At 43.7% G+C, this 13,862-nt stretch overlaps 1 protein-coding gene and 2 pseudogenes across 4 annotated transcripts in view; 2 read left to right on the forward strand and 1 right to left on the reverse strand.

The window, feature by feature from the left end:
* The window catches only part of LOC148508095 (uncharacterized), a 598,632-nt pseudogene that overhangs the window by 495,140 nt on the left and 89,630 nt on the right, over positions 1 to 13,862 (forward strand).
* LOC148508097 (uncharacterized) overlaps positions 1 to 13,862 on the reverse strand; it is a 399,047-nt gene that overhangs the window by 336,578 nt on the left and 48,607 nt on the right. The gene's annotated exons all lie outside the window — the stretch shown is intronic.
* LOC148508098 (NACHT, LRR and PYD domains-containing protein 12-like) overlaps positions 1 to 13,862 on the forward strand; it is a 68,379-nt pseudogene that overhangs the window by 28,461 nt on the left and 26,056 nt on the right.

A 13,862-nucleotide genomic window follows, 5' to 3' on the forward strand; every position in this document is an offset into this window, starting at 1 on the left:
ACACCTTTGCCTCTCAGGATGCTTCCTTCGGGCGGCGGATTCTCCTCTCAGCACAGGAGCGTCCCCACCCTTGAAGGATACTGCTTTGGGATATCCCCAAGGTATCCTGTGGATACCCTATGGACCCTGCAGTAGAAAATAAGAGATATGGTAAGAACTTACCCTTGTTATCTCTTTTTCTACGAAGTCCATAGGGTTCCACAGGACTCCCGCCCTGTCGCACCTGTACTGCAGATGGGCTTTATTCTGGTCACCGGTTTTTCCGTCTCCCTATGGTGAGAATGTGATGCTTGTGAGTGTCCAGATCTTTCTTCTCTCTCTTTCTTCTCTCTCTTTCTTCTCCTCCTCCGGCCTATGGCTTGTGACGTAACTGAGATGCCTTGGCCTGGGGGCGGGGTATAGGAGAGGGACCCAGATGCATCCTGGGAGGCTAAAAACTTTAACTCTGTGGTGCCTGAAGACTGATGTCATCACCTATATCCCAAGGTATCCTGTGGAACCCTATGGACTTCGTAGAAATAGAGATAACAAGGGTAAGTTCTTACCATATCTCTTATTTTCTCCAACACAGCAGATGGTACATCTAGGAGCATTTCTAGATTCTCAGGCACAAAGGGTGTTTCTGCCAGAGGACAAGATTGTGGACTTATCAATTTGGATACGCAAGTGAAGAGTCCATTTTGTTAGCAATGCAGGTCCTGGGATCGATGCTTGGTTCCATTCTAGGCATCTGCAAAGGTTGATTCTCTCTCCAGGTGGAATGGACAGAATCATCTAATACTTCCCAGATCTGTGGTGGCTAAAAAAGGAGCCTCTAAACAATGGGTGCCCATTCTGGATTTCAAATTGGATGCTTCTCACCACGGACGCCAGTCTTCGCGGATGGGGGGCATTGAAAAGTCATCATGCCTTTCAGGGAAGATGGACAAATCAGGAAAGTCATCTGCCAATAAACATTCTGAAACTGTGAGCAGTGTACAAAGCACTTGTCATGGCACAGGACTTGCTCCAGGGCAGGCCTGTCCAGATCCAGTCCGAGTATGCGACTACAGTGGCCTACCTCAATCATCAGGGAGGCACAAGAAGTTATGCGGCCATGAAAGAAGTGACAAAGGTTCTGATTTGGGCATAATGTCCTCTTCCGGCTATCTCTGCAATATTCATACCGGAGTACTCAGTTGGGAAGCAGACTTCCTAAGTCGCCAGGACATACATGCCGGATAGTGGTCTTTCCATCCGGGAGTGTTTCAGCTCCTGGTAAACAAATGAGGTCTACCGGAGATCTCATGGCGTCATTCCACAACCGGTCCAGAGACCCATCAGCAGCCTTCGTGGTCGCACTGGCAGTAAGATGGGACTCCTCGCAAGAGTTCTCAGAAAATTCAAGCAGCATGGCGGAACAATAATACTGGTGGCACCGGCTTGGCCCAGACGTCATTGGTTCACTGTATCCTCTTCCTCTATGGCAGGATCTGCTAACGCAGGTCCCTGCCGACATCCGGACTTGCCCTGTCTGGCTTTGACGTGCGTGGTTTTTCCAGTTCTGTAATTCAAGCGATGCTTAGGGCACAGAAGCCTGCTTCTGCCCGCATCTATTACAGAGTTTGACGTTCTTTTGGTCAATAGTGTTCCCATAGGAAGTATGATCCTAAGGTGTTCAGTATTTCAAGGGTACTGGCTTCTCTTCAGGTGGGGTTAGACAATGCTCTCCGCCTGGCCACTTTGTGGGTGCAGGTTTCTGCACTGTCAGTCTGGTTCCAGAAGAATATTGCTTAATTACCAGATGTTAGAATTTTTTTCCAAGGAGTTCTGCAAGTTCAGCCTCCTTTTGTTCCAACGGTATCATCGTGGGATTTGTCTTTGGTTCTTAAGGGGCTACAATCTCCCCCATTTGAACCCCTAGACTCTAGATTTGAAGTGGTTGACAGCGAAGACACTTTTTCTTCTCGCTATCTCTTCAGCTCGCAGAGTCTCTGATTTGGCAGTGCTGTCTTGTCGCTCCCCATTTTTGATTTTTCACCAGGATAAAGCTGTTCTTCGTACAAGGGAGGGTTACCTTCCTAAGGTAGTGTCCCGCTTTCACATGATTGAAAAAATTGTTGTTCCAGCTTTTCAGGCTCAAGATCTTTCTTTAGGTGAAGCCTCCCTGGATGTAGTTTGTGTTCTCCATATCTATGTGGAGCGTACGACTTCTGTTAGAAAATCAGATGCTCTTTTTGTATTATGGTTTTCACAAATGAGGATGATCTTCCTGTCCCAAGCACGGTGACAGCACATTCTACTCTGTCTGTAGGGCCATTATTGGCATTTAGTCCTGGTGCTTCTGCTGAACAATTGTGCAAGGCTGCCACGTGGTCTTCTGTCCACACTTTTCTTAGGTTTTATGCTTTTGCCTCCCAGGATGCTTCCATTGGACGATGAGTTCTCCTTTCTGCTCAGGAGCGTCCCCCACCCTAGGGGAAATGCTTTCGGACATCCCCATGGTATCCCTGTGGATCCCTATGGACCCCGAAGAAGAAATATAGAGCTATGGTAGACTTACCTAGATAACTCCTTTTCTTCTAGGTCCACAGGGCACCCACCCTGACGTACCTGGCTTCATTGGGTTATTTTTCTTTCGGTCACAGATTCCCTCATCTTGTGTAAGCGTTTCTGATGTACGATTGTTCTTCCTTCTCCTCTTTCCTCCTCCTGCCTTTAGGCTTGTTAACTAAACTGAAGTCCTATGGCTAGGGGTGGTGTATATATGGAGGAGGACCTGGGAGCCAAAGCTTTTAATTGTTTGGTGCCTGGTCTTCCAACCATAATATCCCCCATGGTATCCCTGTGGACCCTATGGGCCTAAAAAAAAGGAGTTGTCTAGGTAAGTCTACCATAACTCTATATTTTAACATGTGTAAATATTTATTTTTGTTTTAAAATGAAATGTCATGTATATTAAGACCATATCTTTGTTTAATGCATAAGCACTGACCTACACGGTTAGCCTTATAAGTACAGTAAAGCAAATTAGTTACATTTAGCTAAACATATTGGTGTTGTCAGAGTATTCCATGTAATAATTACATTTAACTATTTATAGACTGCAGATCACAATATATGGAAAGCATGAAGAAGAAATACTGTTGTTATGAAGATGGTAATGCAAGGTTAGGAGAAACTACCAATCTGGAGAAAAGATACATCACACTTATACTGATCAGCAATTATCGAGATGAAGTGGAGAGACAACAAGAAATAACATCTACAGGGCAGGAGCATGTACAGATTATGGAGAACAGATCTTCAGATAAGTATTCCCCAACCACTTTACAAAGTTTGTTTGATTCAAATGATGGTGGAACAATTTACAAACATGTGGTGTTGCAAGGGCCTGCTGGTATAGGAAAAACAATGACCTCCCGAAAGATCATGTTGGACTGGGCTTCCGGGAATCTGTATAATAATTTTATTTTTGTGTTTCACATAAGCTGTAGAGAAGTCAACGCCATCAATGGTAAAATAAGCCTGGAAACCTATCTATCCAAGTTTTGTAGACTGGATTGTCCACGTTCTGTGTTGAAATCAATATTCCTTCGCTCTGAAAAAATAATTTTCATTGTCGATGGTTTTAATGAATTAAGATGGTCTTCAATGAATGATACAGAGGTTTGTGAAGATCCGTTTCAGGAGGTCTCCAAAGAAGTCCTTCTAAAAAGTTTATTTAAAAGCAACGTTTACAGGAAAAGTTCTGTAATCCTCACCACAAGGCCATGCTCACTGATGAAGCTGAAGCAGCTTGTTGAATGTCCTCGGTATGTGGAAATCCTAGGGTTTACTGGGAATAACCGGAAAGAATATTTCTATAATTTCTTTAAAACCAAAGAAGAAGCGGACCTGGCTCTCCTTACAGTTATGGACAATGATACTCTGTTCACCATGTGTATTGTGCCTTTAACTTGCTGGGTTGTATGTACTGTACTGAGACCACTAATAAAAGGGGGATTATCTGTGATTGATTCCAGGACACCCACATCTGTTTACCTGTTGTACCTGAAGAGTTTAATAACGTATCATGGAAGGGAATCTGCCCATTTTCTAAGCACATGTATGAAGAAGCTGTGTTCTTTGGCCAATGAAGGAGTTTGGGATCAAAAAATTCTCTTTGAAGAATCCGATCTTGTAAGGCATGGGCTCTCTATTTCAGAGCTGGAGTCTGTGTTTCTGAATGAGAGCATCTTCCACAGGGAAGTTGTGATTTGCACCTGCTACAGCTTCATCCACCTGAGTGTACAGGAGTTCTTTGCTGCTCTCTACTATGTCCTAGACCTATATGAGACGGAAACTTTCAGCGATTTAAAAGTTAGAGATGTTAAAGATTTACTGAAGGCATCAGAAGATCAGGCCCATCTAACATTAACTGTACGCTTCTTATTTGGCCTTTCCAGTGATAAACAAATTCAGGAGACTGTTAGAACCATTGGCTTTGCCATTTCCTTCAAAGACAAGCTCCTCTTGGAGGAATGGCTAAAGAGTTATCCATCGGACTTCCACAATGAGGTCCTATGCTGCCTTTATGAGACACAGGATGAGGACTTTGTGGGGAGAATGATGTCTCCCTTTTAGAATGTGAAAATTAGAGGTCTTTGTGGTAAAAAAATGGACCGGGCTGTAGCCTACTGCTTGGAGAAAAGTACAATGAATCATAATCTAATTTTGGAGAGCTACGTACTAGGACCAAATGCTAGTGATGTTCTAGCTCCAGCACTTTGTAAAGGATCAAAGCTTTGGTATGTATTTGCTGTATTACCGAGAACAAGTATCTTTGTGATCTGTCTAGAATTGTGCAAGTAGATCAAAGAACAGAATATAGTCTACAGCATGACCACCAGTTCACTGACACTGTAGATGCTGACTGACATGTTTTTTTTTAACCTGTTCTACTTGTCGCTGCATCTATTGATTAATTCTGCCCATGGAATTGAAGTCCATGTTCTGCTTGAGACGAAGTTGCTAAACCAAAACATAATAGTCACTTGTTCTGCTCCCTGTATCCAGAAGGTTTGGGGCTGTTGATCCTGGTCTGATTGCGCATTACTGCATTTACATACATTAATTTTTCCAGTAACAATGTCTGGCAAAGGACGTAGGTTTAGAGCCAAGGCTGGAGGTGTGGTCAGTGGCAAATGCATTTTCCTGCTCGCCTCACCTGGCATAAGGCAATTTGGCATACTACCCTGTGACCACATGTTGAGCCTGAGCTCTCACAGCTTGCTGAATGTCCTAGTGAGGTGTGTCATGTCCTAGTATGTGTCATGTCCTCCAGCACAGGGGGCTGGTAATCCCATTCTGTGGCACACAGTGTATGCAGAAGTGTGTTCACAATTAATGGCTTATACTGGGAGTGCATTACAGAGGGGAATAGAGCAATCCTATAACTAAACCAGTGACCATCGCAGAGTGAGTGACAGGCAGAGAGCGTTTGAGGGTGGTGACGGGGGTGGTGGTCCATTTGAACGCTGTTACAGGGGAGTCCATAAGTTGGCCACTGTGACGGCGTACGCAGCTTGAGTATTTACTGTGTGAAACTAGGTTAGCAGTTTCTGAGTAAGGTCAGACCTGCAGTAAATATGCGGGAGGGGCCGATGTGTACGCAAGACTGTAAAGTATTACGGATGTGAGATAGCGGTAGTGGGCTTCTCTATGCTGGCCGTGCGATGGCTTTGCGATTGTGTTCATTAGCAGATTTTTGCAGCAGCGATCAGTACTGAATCAAGCCCTTAGACCACACTAAATAACTCCATGTCCCGATATGGAAAAACCATATATTGCGGGGATTCTTAGACCTAGGACACGAGTGCTAACATGTCCAGAGCATCTTATTGAGACTGTTTTTCACAGTCTATTATATATTTTATTACATATTTATAAAATTGATTAGTGATTTAAAATATTACACACTCCACCCTTCTCAATATAATTTACTAGAAGGATGCACAGTAATTTGAATCTTTTAATCCAAATTTGTGACCTATAAAAACCTTTCGATCATATTTTAATTCTACTGTATTATAACATTTTATTCAAGAAAAAAAAAATACTGTTTTATTGTCTCATGTTGTTATTAGCCTTTACCCTAGTGCGCTACATATGGGCATTCTTTCTGCTTCTGTTCTGCATGATTCCTCATTATTTGCCTACGGGCATTCTTCATGCTTATGTTCCGCATGATTCCTCATTTACATACGGGCATTCTTCCTGCTTCTGTTCCGCATGATTCCTCATTATTTACATACGGGCATTCTTCCTGCTTCTGTTCTGCATGATTCCTCATTATTTACATACGGGCATTCTTCCTGCTTCTGTTCTGCATGATTCCTCCTTATTTACATACGGGCATTCTTCCTGCTTCTGTCTGCATGATTCCTCATTTACATACGGGCATTCTTCCTGCTTCTGTTCCACATGATTCCTCCTTATTTACATACGGGCATTCTTCCTGCTTCTGTTCTGCATGATTCCTCATTATTTACATACGGGCATTCTTCCTGCTTCTGTTCTGCATGATTCCTCCTTATTTACATACGGGCATTCTTCCTGCTCCTGTTCTGCATGATTCCTCATTTACAATACGGGCATTCTTCCTGCTTCTGTTCCACATGATTCCTCCTTATTTACATACGGGCATTCTTTCTGCTTCTGTTCTGCATGATTCCTCATTATTTACATACGGGCATTCTTCCTGCTCCTGTTCTGCATGATTCCTCATTTACATACGGGCATTCTTCCTGCTTCTGTTCCACATGATTCCTCATTATTTACATACGGGCATTCTTTCTGCTTCTGTTCCGCATGATTCCTCATTATTTACATACGGGCATTCTTCCTGCTTCTGTTCTGCATGATTCCTCATTATTTACATACGGGCATTCTTCCTGCTTCTGTTCTGCATGATTCCTCCTTATTTACATACGGGCATTCTTCCTGCTTCTGTTCTGCATGATTCCTCCTTATTTACATACGGGCATTCTTCCTGCTTCTGTTCTGCATGATTCCTCATTATTTACATACGGGCATTCTTCCTGCTTCTGTTCTGCATGATTCCTCATTATTTACATACGGGCATTCTTCCTGCTTCTGTTCTGCATGATTCCTCATTATTTACATACGGGCATTCTTCCTGCTTCTGTTCTGCATGATTCCTCATTATTTACATACGGGCATTCTTCCTGCTTCTGTTCTGCATGATTCCTCATTATTTACATACGGGCATTCTTCCTGCTTCTGTTCTGCATGATTCCTCCTTATTTACATACGGGCATTCTTCCTGCTTCTGTTCCGCATGATTCCTCCTTATTTACATACGGGCATTCTTCCTGCTTCTGTTCCGCATGATTCCTCCTTATTTACATACGGGCATTCTTTCTGCTTCTGTTCCGCATGATTCCTCATTATTTACATACGGGCATTCTTCCTGCTTCTGTTCCGCATGATTCCTCATTATTTACATACGGGCATTCTTCCTGCTTCTGTTCTGCATGATTCCTCATTATTTACATACGGGCATTCTTCCTGCTTCTGTTCTGCATGATTCCTCATTATTTACATACGGGCATTCTTCCTGCTTCTGTTCTGCATGATTCCTCATTATTTACATACGGGCATTCTTCCTGCTTCTGTTCTGCATGATTCCTCATTATTTACATACAGGCATTCTTCCTGCTTCTGTTCTGCATGATTCCTCATTATTTACATACGGGCATTCTTCCTGCTTCTGTTCTGCATGATTCCTCATTATTTACATACGGGCATTCTTCTTGCTTCTGTTCTGCATGATTCCTCCTTATTTACATACGGGCATTCTTCCTGCTTCTGTTCTGCATGATTCCTCCTTATTTACATAGGGCATTCTTCCTGCTTCTGTTCTGCATGATTCCTCATTATTTACATACGGGCATTCTTCCTGCTTCTGTTCTGCATGATTCCTCATTATTTACATACGGGCATTCTTCCTGCTTCTGTTCTGCATGATTCCTCATTATTTACATACGGGCATTCTTCCTGCTTCTGTTCTGCATGATTCCTCATTATTTACATACGGGCATTCTTCTTGCTTCTGTTCTGCATGATTCCTCCTTATTTACATACGGGCATTCTTCCTGCTTCTGTTCTGCATGATTCCTCCTTATTTACATAGGGCATTCTTCCTGCTTCTGTTCTGCATGATTCCTCATTATTTACATACGGGCATTCTTCCTGCTTCTGTTCTGCATGATTCCTCATTATTTACATACGGGCATTCTTCCTGCTTCTGTTCTGCATGATTCCTCATTATTTACATACGGGCATTCTTCCTGCTTCTGTTCTGCATGATTCCTCATTATTTACATACGGGCATTCTTCCTGCTTCTGTTCTGCATGATTCCTCATTATTTACATACGGGCATTCTTCCTGCTTCTGTTCTGCATGATTCCTCATTATTTACATACGGGCATTCTTCCTGCTTCTGTTCTGCATGATTCCTCATTATTTACATACGGGCATTCTTCCTGCTTCTGTTCTGCATGATTCCTCATTATTTACAGTGAATGTTTCTGTGTTTTCTGCAGTTTCAATGAGTGCAAATTTCCTGCTTCAGAGGAAAATGGAAATCGGGCTGAATCTAGTTTATCCGGATTGTTTAAACAGTGTCGGATACAGAAACTACAGTAAGTATTTTATATAATTGTAAAACAAGGTAAGCAGCAACCTTTGTCAGTAGGTCCAGTAAATTAATTAAATCCTATATATTCTAGGATGCTACAGTTTCAAACAAATTCCCCATGAGATACAGATGTGTACACATACATCTAGCCTCCTTAACTGTTAAACAGCCATTCTAGTTGCGCCATGCAGTGGCGTGACTGGATAGCGACTTTTTCCTTCAAATGCATCTTATTTGCACAATGCGAATAGATGGCACAAGCAGCTTCTGCTGATTAAAATGATATGCGGCATGCCTATATTCTGTGTGGCTGCTGCTGTATATGCATGTGAAATGCTACGTTACAGGGTCACAGCCGAATAAGACTCATTTGAAGGTAAAAAGTCGCATGTAAAGACGCTTGTCGCTACCGAATCACATGCAGCTCACAAGTTATGTTTAACATGACTTGTAGAGCATGCAGGTAAGATGTATATGGACACATTGTAGGCTCGCATGAGATTGAGGGAATGATATGGGCAATGCCACGCCTGGTAGGAAATAAAGATTTTTCCCTAAGCTGCCTTTAAACAATAGGATCACAATTGTTAATAAATGTGTTACCTGATCAGTAGGGAATATTCACAGCACTTTCATTTAGAGATGAGCTGTTCGGTTTTGGCTCAGAACTTCCCACCAAGTTCGCATCTCTCAACTAGGCAAATTGTCTTCTTCTTTTTTTATTCCATCTGTTCCCACCTCTCTCCACCTAGTCTTCTACATCTCCTCTTCTCCCTGTCTCCCCTCCTCTCTCTTCCTTACAATTCTCTGGTTCCTTCCCCCACTTTTTATTCACCTTTCCCCCACCGTGGTATTACTACCCCACCACTAGGCCCTGCTCCCTCCCTTCTCTCCTTGTCACCTCTAAACTTTCTCCTTCCCACCACCTGCAGTTTGCTTTCTTCGTTTAGGAGCCTGCACCATCCTTTATGCACATTTCTTCTCCACCCTAAATTAATATCAACTCCACGCTACAGTAACCTTGATAATCTCTCTCGCATTTCTCCCACAATTGCTGTCCCTCTCTCCTGTGCCCTCTGGAATGCCAGATCTCTCTGTAATAAACTGGTCTCCATCCATGACCTTTTCATCAACAACTCCTTGCATCTCCTAGCCATCACCTTATCCTGGATTTCCCCCTCAGACACCACTTCTGCTGCTGTTCTCTCCTCTGGGGGCCTCAAGTTCTCCACATCATCTTGCCAAGGGGGAGCCATGGTGTTGGGGTTCTATCCTCTGGCTTTTCCCACCAACTCAGAACCATCCTTTCATTCTCTACGTTAGAGTTTCATGCTAGTAACCTCTTCCAACCTGTTCACCTTTGTGTAGCTTTCATCAACAGTCTTCCTTGGAATATCTCCAAATTTCTTGATATTGCTTCCTGGCTCCTCCACTTCCTCTCTTCAGATCTTCCCTTCTTCATCTTGGGTGTCTTCAATATCCTTATTGATGCCCTCACTGACCCCTCTACCTCTTAACTTTTTACCCTCACTTTATCAGTTGGTCTCTTTTAATGGACAGTCTCACCCTCCCATGTGAGCGGACACTTAATCTGCTTTTTACTCACCATCATATTATGTCTTTGAACTTACCCTTCAGTTCTGCACAACAGCCTTCCAAGGCTACCAGTGCTAAGCATAACCTTGAGGCTATTGCCACTGCATCCGTATATTTCCTGCTTTACTAATTGGCTATCCCTCCTGTGGAACTATTTGTCCTTAACTCCTGCATGAAATTGTTATGGAACTTTATCCTCTACAGCACAGGTTCTCAAACTCTGTCCTCAGGACCACAAACAGTACATGTTTTTCAGGTCTCCTCACAGAATCACAAGTGAAATAATTGCCACCACCTGTGGATCTTTTAAAATGTGTCACTGTGTAATGAATGCACCTGTGCACCTTCTGGGTGACCTGGAAAATGTGAACTGTGGGGTCCTGAGGACTGAGTTTGAGAACCTCTGCTATACAGGGACTGGCTCCACCTGGACTGCTACCGGCATTTTGTCTTTTCACTACATTTACATCTTCTCTGTGTGATATCGATTTCTGTGTACAGCAAGCAGATGAACCGAAGTAATGGTTCATTATTCAGTGTCTGGGTGATTAGGCGAACCCCAAATCCGCACAACCGGAATGAATATTACAGGAATATTAAATAGCACAAACGTCTTAGGTGGGATACAGGGACACATGAAGTCAGTAGAAGGCACTATGTGGTTAGGTGGGAGTCCATGACTAGGAATAAATGTCTACATTTCCTACTAACTAAAATGTGGCAGGTGGTGTAAAAGGCAAGTTGGGTAAAGAGGGGTTTGTGGAGAGAAAAATGAAAGGAGGTTAGTCAGACATGAAATAGGGTTGTACAGGTTAGTGTGGAGATGGCCACAAACACACTGACGCCATTAGTCATAAAGGGAGATTATGCTGGTAATCAGTTTGGAAGTCAAAACAAGTGTGTATCCCTTGATAAATGGTTATATGAAGTGGGTGATGTGCAACGAGTGCGTATGATGCAGTATGATGGGGGGAACAGATGTTCAGCGAGCGCGTATGATGCAGTATTGGGGGGAACAGATGTGCAGCGAGCGAGTATGATGCAGTACGGGGGGGGAGGACAGATGTGCAGCGAGCGCGTATGATGCAGTATGGGGGGGAACAGATGTGCAGCAAGTGCATATGATGCAGTATGGGGGGGAACAGATGTGCAGCGAGCGAGTATGATGCAGTACGGGGGGAACAGATGTGCAGCGAATGCGTATGATGCAGTATGGGGGGCACAGATGTGCAGCAAGCGCATATGATGCAGTATGGGGGGAACAGATGTGCAGCGAGTGAGTATGATGCAGTATGAGGGGAACAGATGTGCAGCGAGCGCGTATGATGCAGTATGGGGCACAGATGTGCAGCGAGTGCGTATGATGCAGTATGAGGGGAACAGATGTGCAGCGAGCGCGTATGATGCAGTATGGGGGGCACAGATGTGCAGCGAGCGCGTATGATGCAGTATGGGGGGAACAGATGTGCAGCAGTTGCATATGAAGCAGTATGGGGGGAACAGATATGCAGTGAGCGCGTATGATGCAGTATGGGGGGAACAGATGTGCAGCAGGCGCATATGAAGCAGTATGGGGGGGAACAGATTGCAGTGAGCGCGTATGATGCAGTATGGGGGGAACAGATGTGCAGGGCCCTCGTATGATGCAGTATAAAGGGAATAGATGTGCAGCGGGTGTGCATGATGCAGTATGGGGGGAACAGATGTGCAGCTGGCGTGTATGATGCAGTATTGGGGGGAAACAAATATACAATTAAGGTATTTACAAATATATTGATGCTTTTAGGAGATGAGAATCGACAAGACATCTCTCCACCCTCGTCTAGAATCACTAAATCATCAATTCTCTTTTCAGTGGCATTTTAACTTGTGGCCTAGTACCCAAAGTGTACACCGATGTATCCAGTCTTACACCATCTTATTCTTTGTTATAAGATAATGCTGACTGCAAGATGAAGATTTTAAGAAATTATGTAATCCATATACCCTCCTCTTTCATCAGGTTATGGGACTGTGGTCTGACCTCCTCCTGCTGTGATGATCTCTGCTCTGTTATTACAAATGGTTCTATGATCACACTGGATCTGTCACATAATGATCTGAAGGACTCTGAAATCATAATTCTGTGCAAGGGACTAAGACACCCAGACTGTACCATGAAAAAGTTCAGGTAAGGACTGTGATAATATTTATATAACTTTCCTCTCTGCATGAAACATGGACAACAAAATCCCAAAATAATTACCTGCTAGAACTTCCTGTTATGTCATCCGAGTATATATGTGTGTGTTTGTGTGTATACGAGGTTTGTGCAATAAGTTTCCGGATGCACAAAAAGTATTCTATTTACAAACAAAGTGAAAATTTCCTTTTTTTCATGGTATTCGCCAAAGAAATCAATGCAAAGTAGCATGCGCTCAAACCACTTAGTGAACCAGCTGGACCAATCTTCTGCATGCTGGATGAAGGTCTCTACTGCAGCTTCCAGGGATTCAAAGCATCTTGCGCTTGTTTTGTGGGAACACAAAGTCGCAGGGGCCCAGGTCTGAACTGTATGGTGGGTGACCAAGCTACTGGATGTGTTCATGGGCAGAAATACCACCACTTTCCTGGACTTGTGGGAAGGTGCATTGTTGTGATGGAGATGGGCACCATGACTGGGAGTTCTTGGAAGTCGCCTGGAAATGGCTTCCAGCACTTGCTGCAGGCATTTGTTGGCATATCCAGTGACAGTAGCTATGGTACATGACCAGTCTTGGCCATACAAACAGCCACCATCTACTTGGCCATGCTGTGCTCACGTCGCAAATTCTGTAGTGGCGCACTGCCAACTGGTGTCCACTATGCCGATTGTTTAGTCTTGGGGTCGAAACTGTAGATCCAGGATTCATCACCACTGATGATCTCCCAGTTTGAGTGACCACCATCAAACCAAGCCAGCATGTTGACCCGAGCCTGCTTCTGCTCGTTAGTCCGCTGATGGGGCTCCCAGGATGCAGAAACCTTGCTCAGGCCAAGCTTTTTGTGGAGTATCGAGTGGATGGATCCTGATGAGATGTTTATCTCCTTCTATATCTGGGCCATGGTCACCCTAGCATCCACATCAACCATGGCCTGCACAGCAGCAACATTAACCTCTGTGATGGTGGATTCAGGTCGGCCACAGCACTCCTCGTCTTCCAGGGACCGTCTCCCTTGTCGAAATCTGCAAATCGCTCAAGCACAGTGTTTGGGACAGTGCTTTCTCCCCTAAGTCAGTCAAAATCTCCTGCTGATGCAACTTAACTCATAATGTGATTCTGTATAATTAAATTTTTTAATAGCCTTTATTATTAAAGTTTTATGTAGAAGTCCGAGATAGTTTAAACTCTCTCTTTAGATATTTGGAGACCTAGCGAATGATGCAGTGTCTTATGCATTTCTGCAACTATTGCGCCCCCATTGTAGGCACAGGATAGAAATGCAGTTATTCGCCCCATATTCTAAGTTCTGCACATGAATGTGACCACACTGCTCCTGTTCACTTGGTTTCACATTACCAACCCTATCCTTGGAGCAAGGAAGTAGATCTGTGTATATTTA

The sequence above is a fragment of the Taudactylus pleione genome, unplaced genomic scaffold, assembly GCF_031769625.1.
Source record: "Taudactylus pleione unplaced genomic scaffold, aTauple2 ptg000377l, whole genome shotgun sequence".
NCBI classification, from domain to species: Eukaryota; Metazoa; Chordata; class Amphibia; order Anura; family Myobatrachidae; genus Taudactylus; species Taudactylus pleione.